The following is a 16900-nucleotide window of genomic DNA, read 5'->3' on the forward strand; positions in this document are numbered from 1 at the left end:
CACAGGAATGGTTCAAAACATAGACAGTAAGAAGAGTCAGTTTTCTTGTACTTAAGTCGGCATTGTGCCTTTTGTATTTAATTCCGATGCAATTTCTGTGTTTCATCGTCAATAAGAAGGTCAGTGGGATACAGTAAACCTGAAGTGGAGCATTGGAATCTATAACTAGTGTCACAGGACTGGTTCAAAGCATAGACAGTAAGAAGAGTCAGTTTTCTTGTACTTAAGTCGGCATAGTGCCTTTTGTATTTAATTCCGATGCAATATCTGTGTTTCATCGTCAATAAGAAGGTCAGAGGGATACAGTAAACCTGAAGTGATGCATCGGAATCTATAACCAGTGTAACAGGAATGGTTCAAACATAGACAGTTAGAAGAGTTAGTTTTCTTGTACTTAATTCGGCATTGTGCCTTTTGTATTGAATTCCGATGCAATTTCTGGGTGTCATCCTCAACAAGAAGGTCAGAGGGGTACAGTTAACCTGAAGTGAAGCATCGGAATCTATAACTAGTGCCACAGGAATGGTTCAAACCACAGACAGTAAGAAGAGTCAGTTATATTGTACTTAAGTCGGCATTGTGCATTTTGTACTTAATTCCGAAGCAATTTCTGTTTTTCATCGTCAATAAGAAGGTCAGAGGGATACAGTAAACCTGAAGTAAAGCATCGGAATCTATAACGAGTGTCACATGAATGGTTCAAAATATAGACAGTAAGAAGAGTCAGTTTTCTTGTACTTATGTCGGCGTTGTACATTTTCTATTAATTCCGATGCAATTTCTGTGTTCCATCGTCAATAAGAAGGTCAGAGGGATACAGTAAACCAGAAGTGAAGCATCGGAATTTGTACCTAGTGTCACAGGAATGGTTCAAACCACAGACAGTAAGAAGAGTCAGTTATCTTGTACTTAAGTCGGCATTGTGCCTTTTGTATTTAATTCCGATGCAATATCTGTGTTTCATCGTCAATAGGAAGGTCGGAGGGATACAGTAAACCTGAAGTGAAGCATCGGAATCTATACCTAGTGTCACAGGAATGGTTCAAAACATAGACTGTAAGAAGAGTCAGTTTTCTTGTACTTAAGTCGGCATTGTGTCTTTTGTATTTAATTCCGATGCAATTTCTGTGTTTCATTGTCAATAAGAAGGACAGAGGGATGCAGTTAACCTGAAGTGAGGCATCAGAATCTATAACTAGTGTCACAGGAGTGGTTCAAAACATTGACAGTAAGAAGAGTCAGTTTTCCTGTACTTAAGTAAGCATTGTGCCTTTTGCATTTATTTCCGATGCAATTTCTGTGTTTCATCGTCAATAAGAAGGTCAGAGGGATACAGTGAACCTGAAGTGAAGCATCGGTATTTACAACTAGTGTCACAGGAATGGTTCAAAACATAGACAGTAAGAAGAGTCAGATTTCTTGTACTTAAGTCGGCATTGTGCCTTTTATATTTAATTCCAATGCAATTTCGGTGTTTCATCGTCAATAAGAAGGTCAGAGGGAAACAGTAAACCTGAAGTGAAGCATCGGAATCTATAACTAGTGTCACAGGAATGGTTCAAATCATAGACAATAAGAAGAATCAGTTATCATGTACTTAAGTCGGCATTGTGTGTTTTGTACTTAATTCCGAAGCAATTTCTGTTTTTCATCGTCAACAAGAAGGTCAGAGGGATACAGTAAACCTGAAGTAAAGCATCGGAATCTATAACGAGTGTCACATGAATGGTTCAAAATATAGACAGTAAGAAGAGTCAGTTTTCTTCCACTTAAGTCGGCATTGTGCCTTTTTTATTTAATTCCGATGCAATTTCTGTGTTTCATCGTCAATAAGAAGGTCAGAGGGATACAGTAAACCTGAAGTGAAGCATCGGTATCTATAACTAGTGTCACAGGAATGGTTCAAAACATAGACAGTAAGAAGAGTCAGTTTTCTTGTACTTAAGTCGGCATAGTGCCTTTTGTATTTAATTCCGATGCAATATCTGTGTTTCATCGTCAATAAGAAGGTCAGAGGGATACAGTAAACCTGAAGTGAAGCATCGGAATCTATAACTAGTGTAACAGGAATGGTTCAAACATAGACAGTTAGAAGAGTTAGTTTTCTTGTACTTAAGTCGGCATTGTGCCTTTTGTGTTTAATTCCGATGCAATTTCTGGGTGTCATCGTCAACAAGAAGGTCAGAGGGGTACAGTAAACCTGAAGTGATGCATTGGAATCTATAACTAGTGTGACAGGAATGGTTCAAAACATAGACAGTAAGAAGAGTCAGTTTTCTTGTACTTAAGTCGGCATTGTGATTTTTGTATTTAATTCCGATGAAATTTCTCTGTTTCATCGTCAATAAGAAGGTCAGTGGGATACAGTAAACCTGAAGTGGAGCATTGGAATCTATAACTAGTGTCACAGGACTGGTTCAAAACATAGACAGTAAGAAGAGTCAGTTTTCTTGTACTTAAGTCGGCATTGTGCCTTTTGTATTTAATTCCGATGCAATACCTGTGTTTCATCGTCAATAGGAAGGTCGGAGGGATACAGCAAACCTGAAGTGAAGCTTCGGAATCTATACCTAGTGTCACAGGAATGGTTCAAAACATAGACAGTAAGAAGAGTCAGTTTTCTTGTACTTAAGTCGGCATTGTGTCTTTTGTATTTAATTCCGATGCAATTTCTGTGTTTCATTGTCAATAAGAAGGACAGAGGGATACAGTTAACCTGAAGTGAGGCATCAGAATCTATAACTAGTGTCACAGGAATGGTTCACACCACAGAGAGTAAGAAGAGTCAGTTATCTCGTACTTAAGTCAGCATTGTGCCTTTTGTACTTAATTCCGAAGCAATTTCTGTGTTTCATCGTCAATAAGAAGGTCAGAGGGATACAGTAATCCTGAAGTAAAGCATTGGAATCTATAACGAGTATCACATGAATGGTTCAAAATATAGACAGTAAGAAGAGTCAGTTTTCTTGTACTTAAGTCGGCAATGTACCTTTTGTATTAATTCCGATGCAATTTCTGTGTTCCATCGTCAATAAGAAGGTCAGAGGGATACAGTAAACCTGATGTGAAGCATCGGAATCTATAACTAGTGTCACAGGAATGGTTCAAAACATAGACAGTAAGAAGAGTCAGTTTTCTTGTACTTAAGTCGGCATTGTGCCTTTTGTATTTAATTCCGATGCAATTTCTGTGTTTCATCGTCAATAAGAAGGTCAGTGGGATACAGTAAACCTGAAGTGGAGCATTGTAATCCATAACTAGTGTCACAGGACTGGTTCAAAGCATAGACAGTAAGAAGAGTCAGTTTTCTTGTACTTAAGTCGGCATAGTGCCTTTTGTATTTAATTCCGATGCAATATCTGTGTTTCATCGTCAATAAGAAGGTCAGAGGGATACAGTAAACCTGAAGTGATGCATCGGAATCTATAACTAGTGTAACAGGAATGGTTCAAACGTAGACAGTTAGAAGAGTTAGTTTTCTTGTACTTAATTCGGCATTGTGCCTTTTGTATTGAATTCCGATGCAATTTCTGGGTTTCATCCTCAACAAGAAGGTCAGAGGGGTACAGTTAACCTGAAGTGAAGCATCGGAATCTATAACTAGTGTCACAGGAATGGTTCAAACCACAGACAGTAAGAAGAGTCAGTTATATTGTACTTAAGTCGGCATTGTGCATTTTGTACTTAATTCCGAAGCAATTTCTGTTTTTCATCGTCAATAAGAAGGTCAGAGGGATACAGTAAACCTGAAGTAAAGCATCGGAATCTATAACGAGTGTCACATGAATGGTTCAAAATATAGACAGTAAGAAGAGTCAGTTTTCTTGTACTTATGTCGGCGTTGTACATTTTGTATTAATTCCGATGCAATTTCTGTGTTCCATCGTCAATAAGAAGGTCAGAGGGATACAGTAAACCAGAAGTGAAGCATCGGAATTTGTACCTAGTGTCACAGGAATGGTTCAAACCACAGACAGTAAGAAGAGTCAGTTATCTTGTACTTAAGTCGGCATTGTGCCTTTTGTATTTAATTCCGATGCAATATCTGTGTTTCATCGTCAATAGGAAGGTCGGAGGGATACAGTAAACCTGAAGTGAAGCATCGGAATCTATACCTAGTGTCACAGGAATGGTTCAAAACATAGACTGTAAGAAGAGTCAGTTTTCTTGTACTTAAGTCGGCATTGTGTCTTTTGTATTTAATTCCGATGCAATTTCTGTGTTTCACTGTCAATAAGAAGGACAGAGGGATGCAGTTAACCTGAAGTGAGGCATCAGAATCTATAACTAGTGTCACAGGAGTGGTTCAAAACATTGACAGTAAGAAGAGTCAGTTTTCCTGTACTTAAGTAAGCATTGTGCCTTTTGCATTTATTTCCGATGCAATTTCTGTGTTTCATCGTCAATAAGAAGGTCAGAGGGATACAGTGAACCTGAAGTGAAGCATCGGTATTTACAACTAGTGTCACAGGAATGGTTCAAAACATAGACAGTAAGAAGAGTCAGATTTCTTGTACTTAAGTCGGCATTGTGCCTTTTATATTTAATTCCAATGCAATTTCGGTGTTTCATCGTCAATAAGAAGGTCAGAGGGAAACAGTAAACCTGAAGTGAAGCATCGGAATCTATAACTAGTGTCACAGGAATGGTTCAAATCATAGACAATAAGAAGAATCAGTTATCATGTACTTAAGTCGGCATTGTGTGTTTTGTACTTAATTCCGAAGCAATTTCTGTTTTTCATCGTCAATAAGAAGGTCAGAGGGATACAGTAAACCTGAAGTAAAGCATCGGAATCTATAACGAGTGTCACATGAATGGTTCAAAATATAGACAGTAAGAAGAGTCAGTTTTCTTCCACTTAAGTCGGCATTGTGCCTTTTGTATTTAATTCCGATGCAATTTCTGTGTTTCATCGTCAATAAGAAGGTCAGAGGGATACAGTAAACCTGAAGTGAAGCATCGGTATCTATAACTAGTGTCACAGGAATGGTTCAAAACATAGACAGTAAGAAGAGTCAGTTTTCTTGTACTTAAGTCGGCATAGTGCCTTTTGTATTTAATTCCGATGCAATATCTGTGTTTCATCGTCAATAAGAAGGTCAGAGGGATACAGTAAACCTGAAGTGAAGCATCGGAATCTATAACTAGTGTAACAGGAATGGTTCAAACATAGACAGTTAGAAGAGTTAGTTTTCTTGTACTTAAGTCGGCATTGTGCCTTTTGTGTTTAATTCCGATGCAATTTCTGGGTGTCATCGTCAACAAGAAGGTCAGAGGGGTACAGTAAACCTGAAGTGATGCATTGGAATCTATAACTAGTGTGACAGGAATGGTTCAAAACATAGACAGTAAGAAGAGTCAGTTTTCTTGTACTTAAGTCGGCATTGTGATTTTTGTATTTAATTCCGATGAAATTTCTCTGTTTCATCGTCAATAAGAAGGTCAGTGGGATACAGTAAACCTGAAGTGGAGCATTGGAATCTATAACTAGTGTCACAGGACTGGTTCAAAACATAGACAGTAAGAAGAGTCAGTTTTCTTGTACTTAAGTCGGCATAGTGCCTTTTGTATTTAATTCCGATGCAATATCTGTGTTTCATCGTCAATAGGAAGGTCGGAGGGATACAGCAAACCTGAAGTGAAGCTTCGGAATCTATACCTAGTGTCACAGGAATGGTTCAAAACATACACAGTAAGAAGAGTCAGTTTTCTTCTACTTAAGTCGGCATTGTGTCTTTTGTATTTAATTCCGATGCAATTTCTGTGTTTCATTGTCAATAAGAAGGACAGAGGGATACAGTTAACCTGAAGTGAGGCATCAGAATCTATAACTAGTGTCACAGGAATGGTTCACACCACAGAGAGTAAGAAGAGTCAGTTATCTCGTACTTAAGTCGGCATTGTGCCTTTTGTACTTAATTCCGAAGCAATTTCTGTGTTTCATCGTCAATAAGAAGGTCAGAGGGATACAGTAATCCTGAAGTAAAGCATTGGAATCTATAACGAGTATCACATGAATGGTTCAAAATATAGACAGTAAGAAGAGTCAGTTTTCTTGTACTTAAGTCGGCAATGTACCTTTTGTATTAATTCCGATGCAATTTCTGTGTTCCATCGTCAATAAGAAGGTCAGAGGGATACAGTAAACCTGATGTGAAGCATCGGAATCTATAACTAGTGTCACAGGAATGGTTCAAAACATAGACAGTAAGAAGAGTCAGTTTTCTTGTACTTAAGTCGGCATTGTGCCTTTTGTATTTAATTCCGATGCAATTTCTGTGTTTCAGCGTCAATAAGAAGGTCAGTGGGATACAGTAAACCTGAAGTGGAGCATTGTAATCTATAACTAGTGTCACAGGACTGGTTCAAAGCATAGACAGTAAGAAGAGTCAGTTTTCTTGTACTTAAGTCGGCATAGTGCCTTTTGTATTTAATTCCGATGCAATATCTGTGTTTCATCGTCAATAAGAAGGTCAGAGGGATACAGTAAACCTGAAGTGATGCATCGGAATCTATAACTAGTGTAACAGGAATGGTTCAAACATAGACAGTTAGAAGAGTTAGTTTTCTTGTACTTAATTCGGCATTGTGCCTTTTGTATTGAATTCCGATGCAATTTCTGGGTGTCATCCTCAACAAGAAGGTCAGAGGGGTACAGTTAACCTGAAGTGAAGCATCGGAATCTATAACTAGTGTCACAGGAATGGTTCAAACCACAGACAGTAAGAAGAGTCAGTTATATTGTACTTAAGTCGGCATTGTGCATTTTGTACTTAATTCCGAAGCAATTTCTGTTTTTCATCGTCAATAAGAAGGTCAGAGGGATACAGTAAACCTGAAGTAAAGCATCGGAATCTATAACGAGTGTCACATGAATGGTTCAAAATATAGACAGTAAGAAGAGTCAGTTTTCTTGTACTTATGTCGGCGTTGTACATTTTGTATTAATTCCGATGCAATTTCTGTGTTCCATCGTCAATAAGAAGGTCAGAGGGATACAGTAAACCAGAAGTGAAGCATCGGAATTTGTACCTAGTGTCACAGGAATGGTTCAAACCACAGACAGTAAGAAGAGTCAGTTATCTTGTACTTAAGTCGGCATTGTGCCTTTTGTATTTAATTCCGATGCAATATCTGTGTTTCATCGTCTATAGGAAGGTCGGAGGGATACAGTAAACCTGAAGTGAAGCATCGGAATCTATACCTAGTGTCACAGGAATGGTTCAAAACATACACTGTAAGAAGAGTCAGTTTTCTTGTACTTAAGTCGGCATTGTGTCTTTTGTATTTAATTCCGATGCAATTTCTGTGTTTCGTTGTCAATAAGAAGGACAGAGGGATGCAGTTAACCTGAAGTGAGGCATCAGAATCTATAACTAGTGTCACAGGATTGGTTCAAAACATTGACAGTAAGAAGAGTCAGTTTTCCTGTACTTAAGTAAGCATTGTGCCTTTTGCATTTATTTCCGATGCAATTTCTGTGTTTCATCGTCAATAAGAAGGTCAGAGGGATACAGTGAACCTGAAGTGAAGCATCGGTATTTACAACTAGTGTCACAGGAATGGTTCAAAACATAGACAGTAAGAAGAGTCAGATTTCTTGTACTTAAGTCGGCATTGTGCCTTTTATATTTAATTCCAATGCAATTTCGGTATTTCATCGTCAATAAGAAGGTCAGAGGGAAACAGTAAACCTGAAGTGAAGCATCGGAATCTATAACTAGTGTCACAGGAATGGTTCAAATCATAGACAATAAGAAGAATCAGTTATCATGTACTTAAGTCGGCATTGTGTGTTTTTTACTTAATTCCGATGCAATTTCTGTGTTTCATCGTCAATAAGAAGGTCAGAGGAATACAGTAAACCTGAAGTAAAGCATCAGAATCTATAACGAGTGTCACATGAATGGTTCAAAACATAGACAGTAAGAAGAGTCAGTTTTCTTGTACTTAAGTCGGCATTGTGCCTATTGAATATAAATCCGATGCAATTTCTGTGTTTCATCGTCAATAAGAAGGTCAGAGGGAAACAGTAAACCTGAAGTGAAGCATCGGAATCTATAACTAGTGTCACAGGAATGGTTCAAATCATAGACAATAAGAAGAATCAGTTATCATGTACTTAAATCGGCATTGTGCATTTTGTATTTAATTCCGATGCAATTTCTGTGTTTCATCGTCAATAAGAACATCAGAGGGATACAGTAAACCTAAAGTGAAGCATTGGAATCTATAACTAGTGTCACAGGAATGGTTCACACCACAGAGAGTAAGAAGAGTCAGTTATCTTGTACTTAAGTCGGCATTGTGCCTTTTGTACTTAATTCCGAAGCAATTTCTGTGTTTCATCGTCAATAAGATGGTCAGAGGGATACAGTAATCCTGAAGTAAAGCATTGGAATCTATAACGAGTATCACATGAATGGTTCAAAATATAGACAGTAAGAAGAGTCAGTTTTCTTGTACTTAAGTCGGCAATGTACCTTTTGTATTAATTCCGATGCAATTCCTGTGTTCCATCGTCAATAAGAAGGTCAGAGGGATACAGTAAACCACAAGTGAAGCATCGGAATCTGTAACTAGTGTCACAGGAATGGTTCAAAACATAGACAGTAAGAAGAGTCAGTTTTCTTGTACTTAAGTCGGCATTGTGCCTTTTGTATTTAATTCCGATGCAATTTCTGTGTTTCATCGTCAATAAGAAGGTCAGTGGGATACAGTAAACCTGAAGTGGAGCATTGGAATCTATAACTAGTGTCACAGGACTGGTTCAAAGCATAGACAGTAAGAAGAGTCAGTTTTCTTGTACTTAAGTCGGCATAGTGCCTTTTGTATTTAATTCCGATGCAATATCTGTGTTTCATCGTCAATAAGAAGGTCAGAGGGATACAGTAAACCTGAAGTGATGCATCGGAATCTATAACTAGTGTAACAGGAATGGTTCAAACATAGACAGTTAGAAGAGTTAGTTTTCTTGTACTTAAATCGGCATTGTGCCTTTTGTATTGAATTCCGATGCAATTTCTGGGTGTCATCCTCAACAAGAAGGTCAGAGGGGTACAGTTAACCTGAAGTGAAGCATCGGAATCTATAACTAGTGTCACAGGAATGGTTCAAACCACAGACAGTAAGAAGAGTCAGTTATATTGTACTTAAGTCGGCATTGTGCATTTTGTACTTAATTCCGAAGCAATTTCTGTTTTTCATCGTCAATAAGAAGGTCAGAGGGATACAGTAAACCTGAAGTAAAGCATCGGAATCTATAACGAGTGTCACATGAATGGTTCAAAATATAGACAGTAAGAAGAGTCAGTTTTCTTGTACTTATGTCGGCGTTGTACATTTTGTATTAATTCCGATGCAATGTCTGTGTTCCATCGTCAATAAGAAGGTCAGAGGGATACAGTAAACCAGAAGTGAAGCATCGGAATTTGTACCTAGTGTCACAGGAATGGTTCAAACCACAGACAGTAAGAAGAGTCAGTTATCTTGTACTTAAGTCGGCATTGTGCCTTTTGTATTTAATTCCGATGCAATATCTGTGTTTCATCGTCAATAGGAAGGTCGGAGGGATACAGTAAACCTGAAGTGAAGCATCGGAATCTATACCTAGTGTCACAGGAATGGTTCAAAACATAGACTGTAAGAAGAGTCAGTTTTCTTGTACTTAAGTCGGCATTGTGTCTTTTGTATTTAATTCCGATGCAATTTCTGTGTTTCATTGTCAATAAGAAGGACAGAGGGATGCAGTTAACCTGAAGTGAGGCATCAGAATCTATAACTAGTGTCACAGGAGTGGTTCAAAACATTGACAGTAAGAAGAGTCAGTTTTCCTGTACTTAAGTAAGCATTGTGCCTTTTCATTTATTTCCGATGCAATTTCTGTGTTTCATCGTCAATAAGAAGGTCAGAGGGATACAGTGAACCTGAAGTGAAGCATCGGTATTTACAACTAGTGTCACAGGAATGGTTCAAAACATAGACAGTAAGAAGAGTCAGATATCTTGTACTTAAGTCGGCATTGTGCCTTTTATATTTAATTCCAATGCAATTTCGGTGTTTCATCGTCAATAAGAAGGTCAGAGGGAAACAGTAAACCTGAAGTGAAGCATCGGAATCTATAACTAGTGTCACAGGAATGGTTCAAATAATAGACAATAAGAAGAATCAGTTATCATGTACTTAAGTCGGCATTGTGTGTTTTGTACTTAATTCCGAAGCAATTTCTGTGTTTCATCGTGAATAAGAAGGTCAGAGGAATACAGTAAACCTGAAGTAAAGCATCAGAATCTATAACGAGTGTCACATGAATGGTTCAAAACATAGACAGTAAGAAGAGTCAGTTTTCTTGTACTTAAGTCGGCATTGTGCCTATTGAATATAATTCCGATGCAATTTCTGTGTTTCATCGTCAATAAGAAGGTCAGAGGGAAACAGTAAACCTGAAGTGAAGCATCGGAATCTATAACTAGTGTCACAGGAATGGTTCAAATCATAGACAATAAGAAGAATCAGTTATCATGTACTTAAATCGGCATTGTGCATTTTGTATTTAATTCCGATGCAATTTCTGTGTTTCATCGTCAATAAGAACATCAGAGGGATACAGTAAACCTAAAGTGAAGCATTGGAATCTATAACTAGTGTCACAGGAATGGTTCACACCACAGAGAGTAAGAAGAGTCAGTTATCTTGTACTTAAGTCGGCATTGTGCCTTTTGTACTTAATTCCGAAGCAATTTCTGTGTTTCATCGTCAATAAGATGGTCAGAGGGATACAGTAATCCTGAAGTAAAGCATTGGAATCTATAACGAGTATCACATGAATGGTTCAAAATATAGACAGTAAGAAGAGTCAGTTTTCTTGTACTTAAGTCGGCAATGTACCTTTTGTATTAATTCCGATGCAATTCCTGTGTTCCATCGTCAATAAGAAGGTCAGAGGGATACAGTAAACCACAAGTGAAGCATCGGAATCTGTAACTAGTGTCACAGGAATGGTTCAAAACATAGACAGTAAGAAGAGTCAGTTTTCTTGTACTTAAGTCGGCATTGTGCCTTTTGTATTTAATTCCGATGCAATTTCTGTGTTTCATCGTCAATAAGAAGGTCAGTGGGATACAGTAAACCTGAAGCGGAGCATTGGAATCTATAGTTAGTGTCACAGGACTGGTTCAAAACATAGACAGTAAGAAGAGTCAGTTTTCTTGTACTTAAGTCGGCATAGTGCCTTTTGTATTTAATTCCGATGCAATATCTGTGTTTCATCGTCAATAAGAAGGTCAGAGGGATACAGTAAACCTGAAGTGATGCATCGGAATCTATAACTAGTGTAACAGGAATGGTTCAAACATAGACAGTTAGAAGAGTTAGTTTTCTTGTACTTAAGTCGGCATTGTGCCTTTTGTATTGAATTCCGATGCAATTTCTGGGTGTCATCCTCAACAAGAAGGTCAAAGGGGTACAGTAAACCTGAAGTGAAGCATCGGAATCTATAACTAGTGTCACAGGAATGGTTCAAACCACAGACAGTAAGAAGAGTCAGTTATCTTGTACTTAAGTCGGCATTGTGCCTTTTGTACTTAATTCCGAAGGAATTTCTGTTTTTCATCGTCAATAAGAAGGTCAGAGGGATACAGTAAACTTGAAGTAAAGCATCGGAATCTATAACGAGTGTCACATGAATGGTTCAACATATAGACAGTAAGAAGAGTCAGTTTTCTTGTACTTATGTCGGCATTGTACATTTTGTATTAATTCCGATGCAATTTCTGTGTTCCATCGTCAATAAGAAGGTCAGAGGGATACAGTAAACCAGAAGTGAAGCATCGGAATCTATAACTAGTGTCACAGGAATGGTTCAAAACATAGACAGTAAGAAGAGTCAGTTTTCTTGTACTTAAGTCGGCATTGTGCCTTTTGTATTTAATTCCGATGCAATTTCTGTGTTTCATCGTCAATAAGAAGGTCAGTGGGATACAGTAAACCTGAAGTGGAGCATTGGAATCTATAACTAGTGTCACAGGACTGGTTCAAAACATAGACAGTAAGAAGAGTCAGTTTTCTTGTACTTAAGTCTGCATAGTGCCTTTTGTATTTAATTCCGATGCAATATCTGTGTTTCATCGTCAATAGGAAGGTCGGAGGGATACAGTAAACCTGAAGTGAAGCATCGGAATTTATACCTAGTGTCACAGGAATGGTTCAAACATAGACAGTAAGAAGAGTCAGTTTTCTTGTACTTAAGTCGGCATTGTGTCTTTTGTATTTAATTCCGATGCAATTTCTGTGTTTCATTGTCAATAAGAAGGACAGAGGGATACAGTTAACCTGAAGTGAGGCATCAGAATCTATAACTAGTGTCACAGGAGTGGTTCAAAACATTGACAGTAAGAAGAGTCAGTTTTCTTGCACTTAAGTCGGCATTGTGCCTTTTGCATTTAATTCCGATGCAATTTCTGTGTTTCATCGTCAATAAGAAGGTCGGAGGAATACAGTAAACCTGAAGTGAAGCATCGGTATCTATAACTAGTGTCACAGGAATGGTTCAAATCATAGACAGTAAGAAGAGTCAGTTTTCTTGTACTTAAGTCGGCATTGTGCCTTTTGTATTTAATTCCGATGAAATTTCTGTGTTTCATCGTCAATAAGAAGGTCAGTGGGATACAGTAAACCTGAAGTGGAGCATTGGAATCTATAACTAGTGTCACAGGACTGGTTCAAAACATAGACAGTAAGAAGAGTCAGTTTTCTTGTACTTAAGTCGGCATAGTGCCTTTTGTATTTAATTCCGACGCAATATCTGTGTTTCATCGTCAATAGGAAGGTCGGAGGGATACAGTAAACCTGAAGTGAGGCATCAGAATCTATAACTAGTGTCACAGGAGTGGTTCAAAACATTGACAGTAAGAAGAGTCAGTTTTCTTGTACTTAAGTCGGCATTGTGCCTTTTGTATTTAATTCCGATACAATTTCTGTGTTTCATCGTCAATAAGAAGGTCAGAGGGATACAGTAAACCTGAAGTGAAGCATCGGTATCTATAACTAGTGTCACAGGAATGGTTCAAAACATAGACAGTAAGAAGAGTCAGATTGCTTGTACTTAAGTCGGCATTGTGCCTTTTATATTTAATTCCGATGCAATTTCGGTGTTTCATCGTCAATAAGAAGGTCAGAGGGAAACAGTAAACCTGCAGTGACGCATCGGAATCTATAACTAGTGTCACAGGAATGGTTCAAATCATAGACAATAAGAAGGATCAGTTATCTTGTTCTTAAGTCGGCATTGTGTCCTTTGTATTTAATTCTGAAGCAATTTCTGTGTTTCATCGTCAATAAGAAGGTGAGAGGAATACAGTATACCTGAAGTAAAGCATCAGAATCTATAACGAGTGTCACATGAATGGTTCAAAACATAGACAGTAAGAAGAGTCAGTTTTCTTGTACTTAAGTCGGCATTGTGCCTATTGAATTTAATTCCGATGCAATTTCTGTGTATCATCGTCAATAAGAAGGTCAGAGGGAAACAGTAAACCTGAAGTGAAGCATTAGAATCTATAACTAGTGTCACAGGAATGGTTCAAAGCATAGGCAGTTAGAAGAGTCAGTTTTCTTGTACTTGAGTCGGCATTGTGCCTTTTGTATTTAATTCCGATGCAATTTCTGTGTTTCATCGTCAATAAGAACATCAGAGGGATACAGTAAACCTAAAGTGAAGCATTGGAATCTATAACTAGTGTCACAGGAATGGTTCACACCACAGACAGTAAGAAGAGTCAGTTATCTTGTACTTAAGTCGGCATTGTGCCTTTTGTACTTAATTCCGAAGCAATTTTGTGTTTCATCGTCAATAAGAAGGTCAGAGGGATACAGTAATCCTGAAGTAAAGCATTGGAATCCATAACGAGTATCACATGAATGGTTCAAAATATAGACAGTAAGAAGAGTCAGTTTACTTGTACTTAAGTCGGCAATGTACCTTTTGTATTTAATTCCGATGCTATTTCTGTGTTTCATCGTCAATAAGAAGGGCAGAGGGATACAGTAAACCTGAAGTGAAGCATCGGAATCTATAACTAGTGTAACAGGAATGGTTCAAACATAGACAGTTAGAAGAGTTAGTTTTCTTGTACTTAAGTCGGCATTTTGCCTTTTGTATTTAATTCCGATGCAATTTCTGGGTGTCATCGTCAACAAGAAGGTCAGAGGGGTACAGTAAACCTGAAGTGAAGCATCGGAATCTATAACTAGTGTAACAGGAATGGTTCAAACCACAGACAGTAAGAAGAGTCAGTTATCATGTACTTATGTCGGCATTGTGCCTTTTGTACTTAATTCCAAAGCAATTTCTGTTTTTCATCGTCTATAAGAAGGTCAGAGGGATACAGTAAACCTGAAGTAAAGAATCGGAATCTATAACGAGTCTCACATGAATGGTTCAAAATATAGACAGTAAGAAGTGTCAGTTTTCTTGTACTTATGTCGGCATTGTACCTTTTGTATTAATTCCGATGCAATTTCAGTGTTCCATCGTCAATAAGAAGGTCAGAGGGATACAGTAAACCAGAAGTGAAGCATCGGAATCTATAACAAGTGTCACAGGAATGGTTCAAAACATAGACAGTAACAAGAGTCAGTTTTCTTGTACTTAAGTCGGCATTGTGCCTTTTGTATTTAATTCCGATGCAATTTCTGTGTTTCATCGTCAATAAGAAGGTCAGTGGGATACAGTAAACCTGAAGTGGAGCATTGGAATCTATAACTAGTGTCACAGGACTGGTTCAAAACATAGACAGTAAGAAGAGTCAGTTTTCTTGTACTTAAGTCGGCATAGTGCCTTTTGTATTTAATTCCGATGCAATATCTGTGTTTCATCGTCAATAAGAAGGTCAGAGGGATACAGTAAACCTGAAGTGATGCATCGGAATCTATAACTAGTGTAACAGGAATGGTTCAAACATAGACAGTTAGAAGAGTTAGTTTTCTTGTACTTAAGTCGGCATTGTGCCTTTTGTATTGAATTCCGATGCAATTTCTGGGTGTCATCCTCAACAAGAAGGTCAGAGGGGTACAGTAAACCTGAAGTGAAGCATCGGAATCTATAACTAGTGTCACAGGAATTGTTCAAACCACAGACAGTAAGAAGAGTCAGTTATCTTGTACTTAAGTCGGCATTGTGCCTTTTGTACTTAATTCCGAAGCAATTTCTGTTTTTCATCGGCAATAAGAAGGTCAGAGGGATACAGTAAACCTGAAGTAAAGCATCGGAATCTATAACGAGTGTCACATGAATGGTTCAAAATATAGACAGTAAGAAGAGTCAGTTTTCTTGTACTTATGTCGGCATTGTACATTTTGTATTAATTCCGATGCAATTTCTGTGTTCCATCGTCAATAAGAAGGTCAGAGGGATACAGTAAACCAGAAGTGAAGCATCGGAATCTATAACTAGTGTCACAGGAATGGTTCAAAACATAGACAGTAAGAAGAGTCAGTTTTCTTGTACTTAAGTCGGCATTGTGCCTTTTGTATTTAATTCCGATGCAATTTCTGTGTTTCATCGTCAATAAGAAGGTCAGTGGGATACAGTAAACCTGAAGTGGAGCATTGGAATCTATAACTAGTGTCACAGGACTGGTTCAAAACATAGACAGTAAGAAGAGTCAGTTTTCTTGTACTTAAGTCTGCATAGTGCCTTTTGTATTTAATTCCGATGCAATATCTGTGTTTCATCGTCAATAGGAAGGTCGGAGGGATACAGTAAACCTGAAGTGAAGCATCGGAATTTATACCTAGTGTCACAGGAATGGTTCAAAACATAGACAGTAAGAAGAGTCAGTTTTCTTGTACTTAAGTCGGCATTGTGTCTTTTGTATTTAATTCCGATGCAATTTCTGTGTTTCATTGTCAATAAGAAGGACAGAGGGATACAGTTAACCTGAAGTGAGGCATCAGAATCTATAACTAGTGTCACAGGAGTGGTTCAAAACATTGACAGTAAGAAGAGTCAGTTTTCTTGCACTTAAGTCGGCATTGTGCCTTTTGCATTTAATTCCGATGCAATTTCTGTGTTTCATCGTCAATAAGAAGGTCGGAGGAATACAGTAAACCTGAAGTGAAGCATCGGTATCTATAACTAGTGTCACAGGAATGGTTCAAAACATAGACAGTTAGAAGAGTTAGTTTTCTTGTACTTAAGTCGGCATTGTGCCTTTTGTGTTTAATTCCTATGCAATTTCTGGGTGTCATCGTCAACAAGAAGGTCAGAGGGGTACGGTAAACCTGAAGTGATGCATCGGAATCTATAACTAGTGTCACAGGAATGGTTCAAACCACAGACAGTAAGAAGAGTCAGTTATCTTGTACTTGAGTCGGCATTGTGCCTTTTTACTTAATTCCGAAGCAATTTCTGTTTTTCATCGTCAATAAGAAGGTCGGAGGGATACAGTAAACCTGAAGTAAAGCATCGGAATCTATAACGAGTGTCACATGAATGGTTCAAAATATAGACAGTTAGAAGAGTCAGTTTTCTTGTACTTATGTCGGCATAGTGCCTTTTGTATTTAATTCCGACGCAATATCTGTGTTTCATCGTCAATAGGAAGGTCGGAGGGATACAGTAAACCTGAAGTGAGGCATCAGAATCTATAACTAGTGTCACAGGAGTGGTTCAAAACATTGACAGTAAGAAGAGTCAGTTTTCTTGTACTTAAGTCGGCATTGTGCCTTTTGTATTTAATTCCGATACAATTTCTGTGTTTCATCGTCAATAAGAAGGTCAGAGGGATACAGTAAACCTGAAGTGAAGCATCGGTATCTATAACTAGTGTCACAGGAATGGTTCAAAACATAGACAGTAAGAAGAGTCAGATTGCTTGTACTTAAGTCGGCATTGTGC

This window comes from Schistocerca piceifrons, chromosome 2, assembly GCF_021461385.2.
Source record: "Schistocerca piceifrons isolate TAMUIC-IGC-003096 chromosome 2, iqSchPice1.1, whole genome shotgun sequence".
NCBI lineage: Eukaryota > Metazoa > Arthropoda > Insecta > Orthoptera > Acrididae > Schistocerca > Schistocerca piceifrons.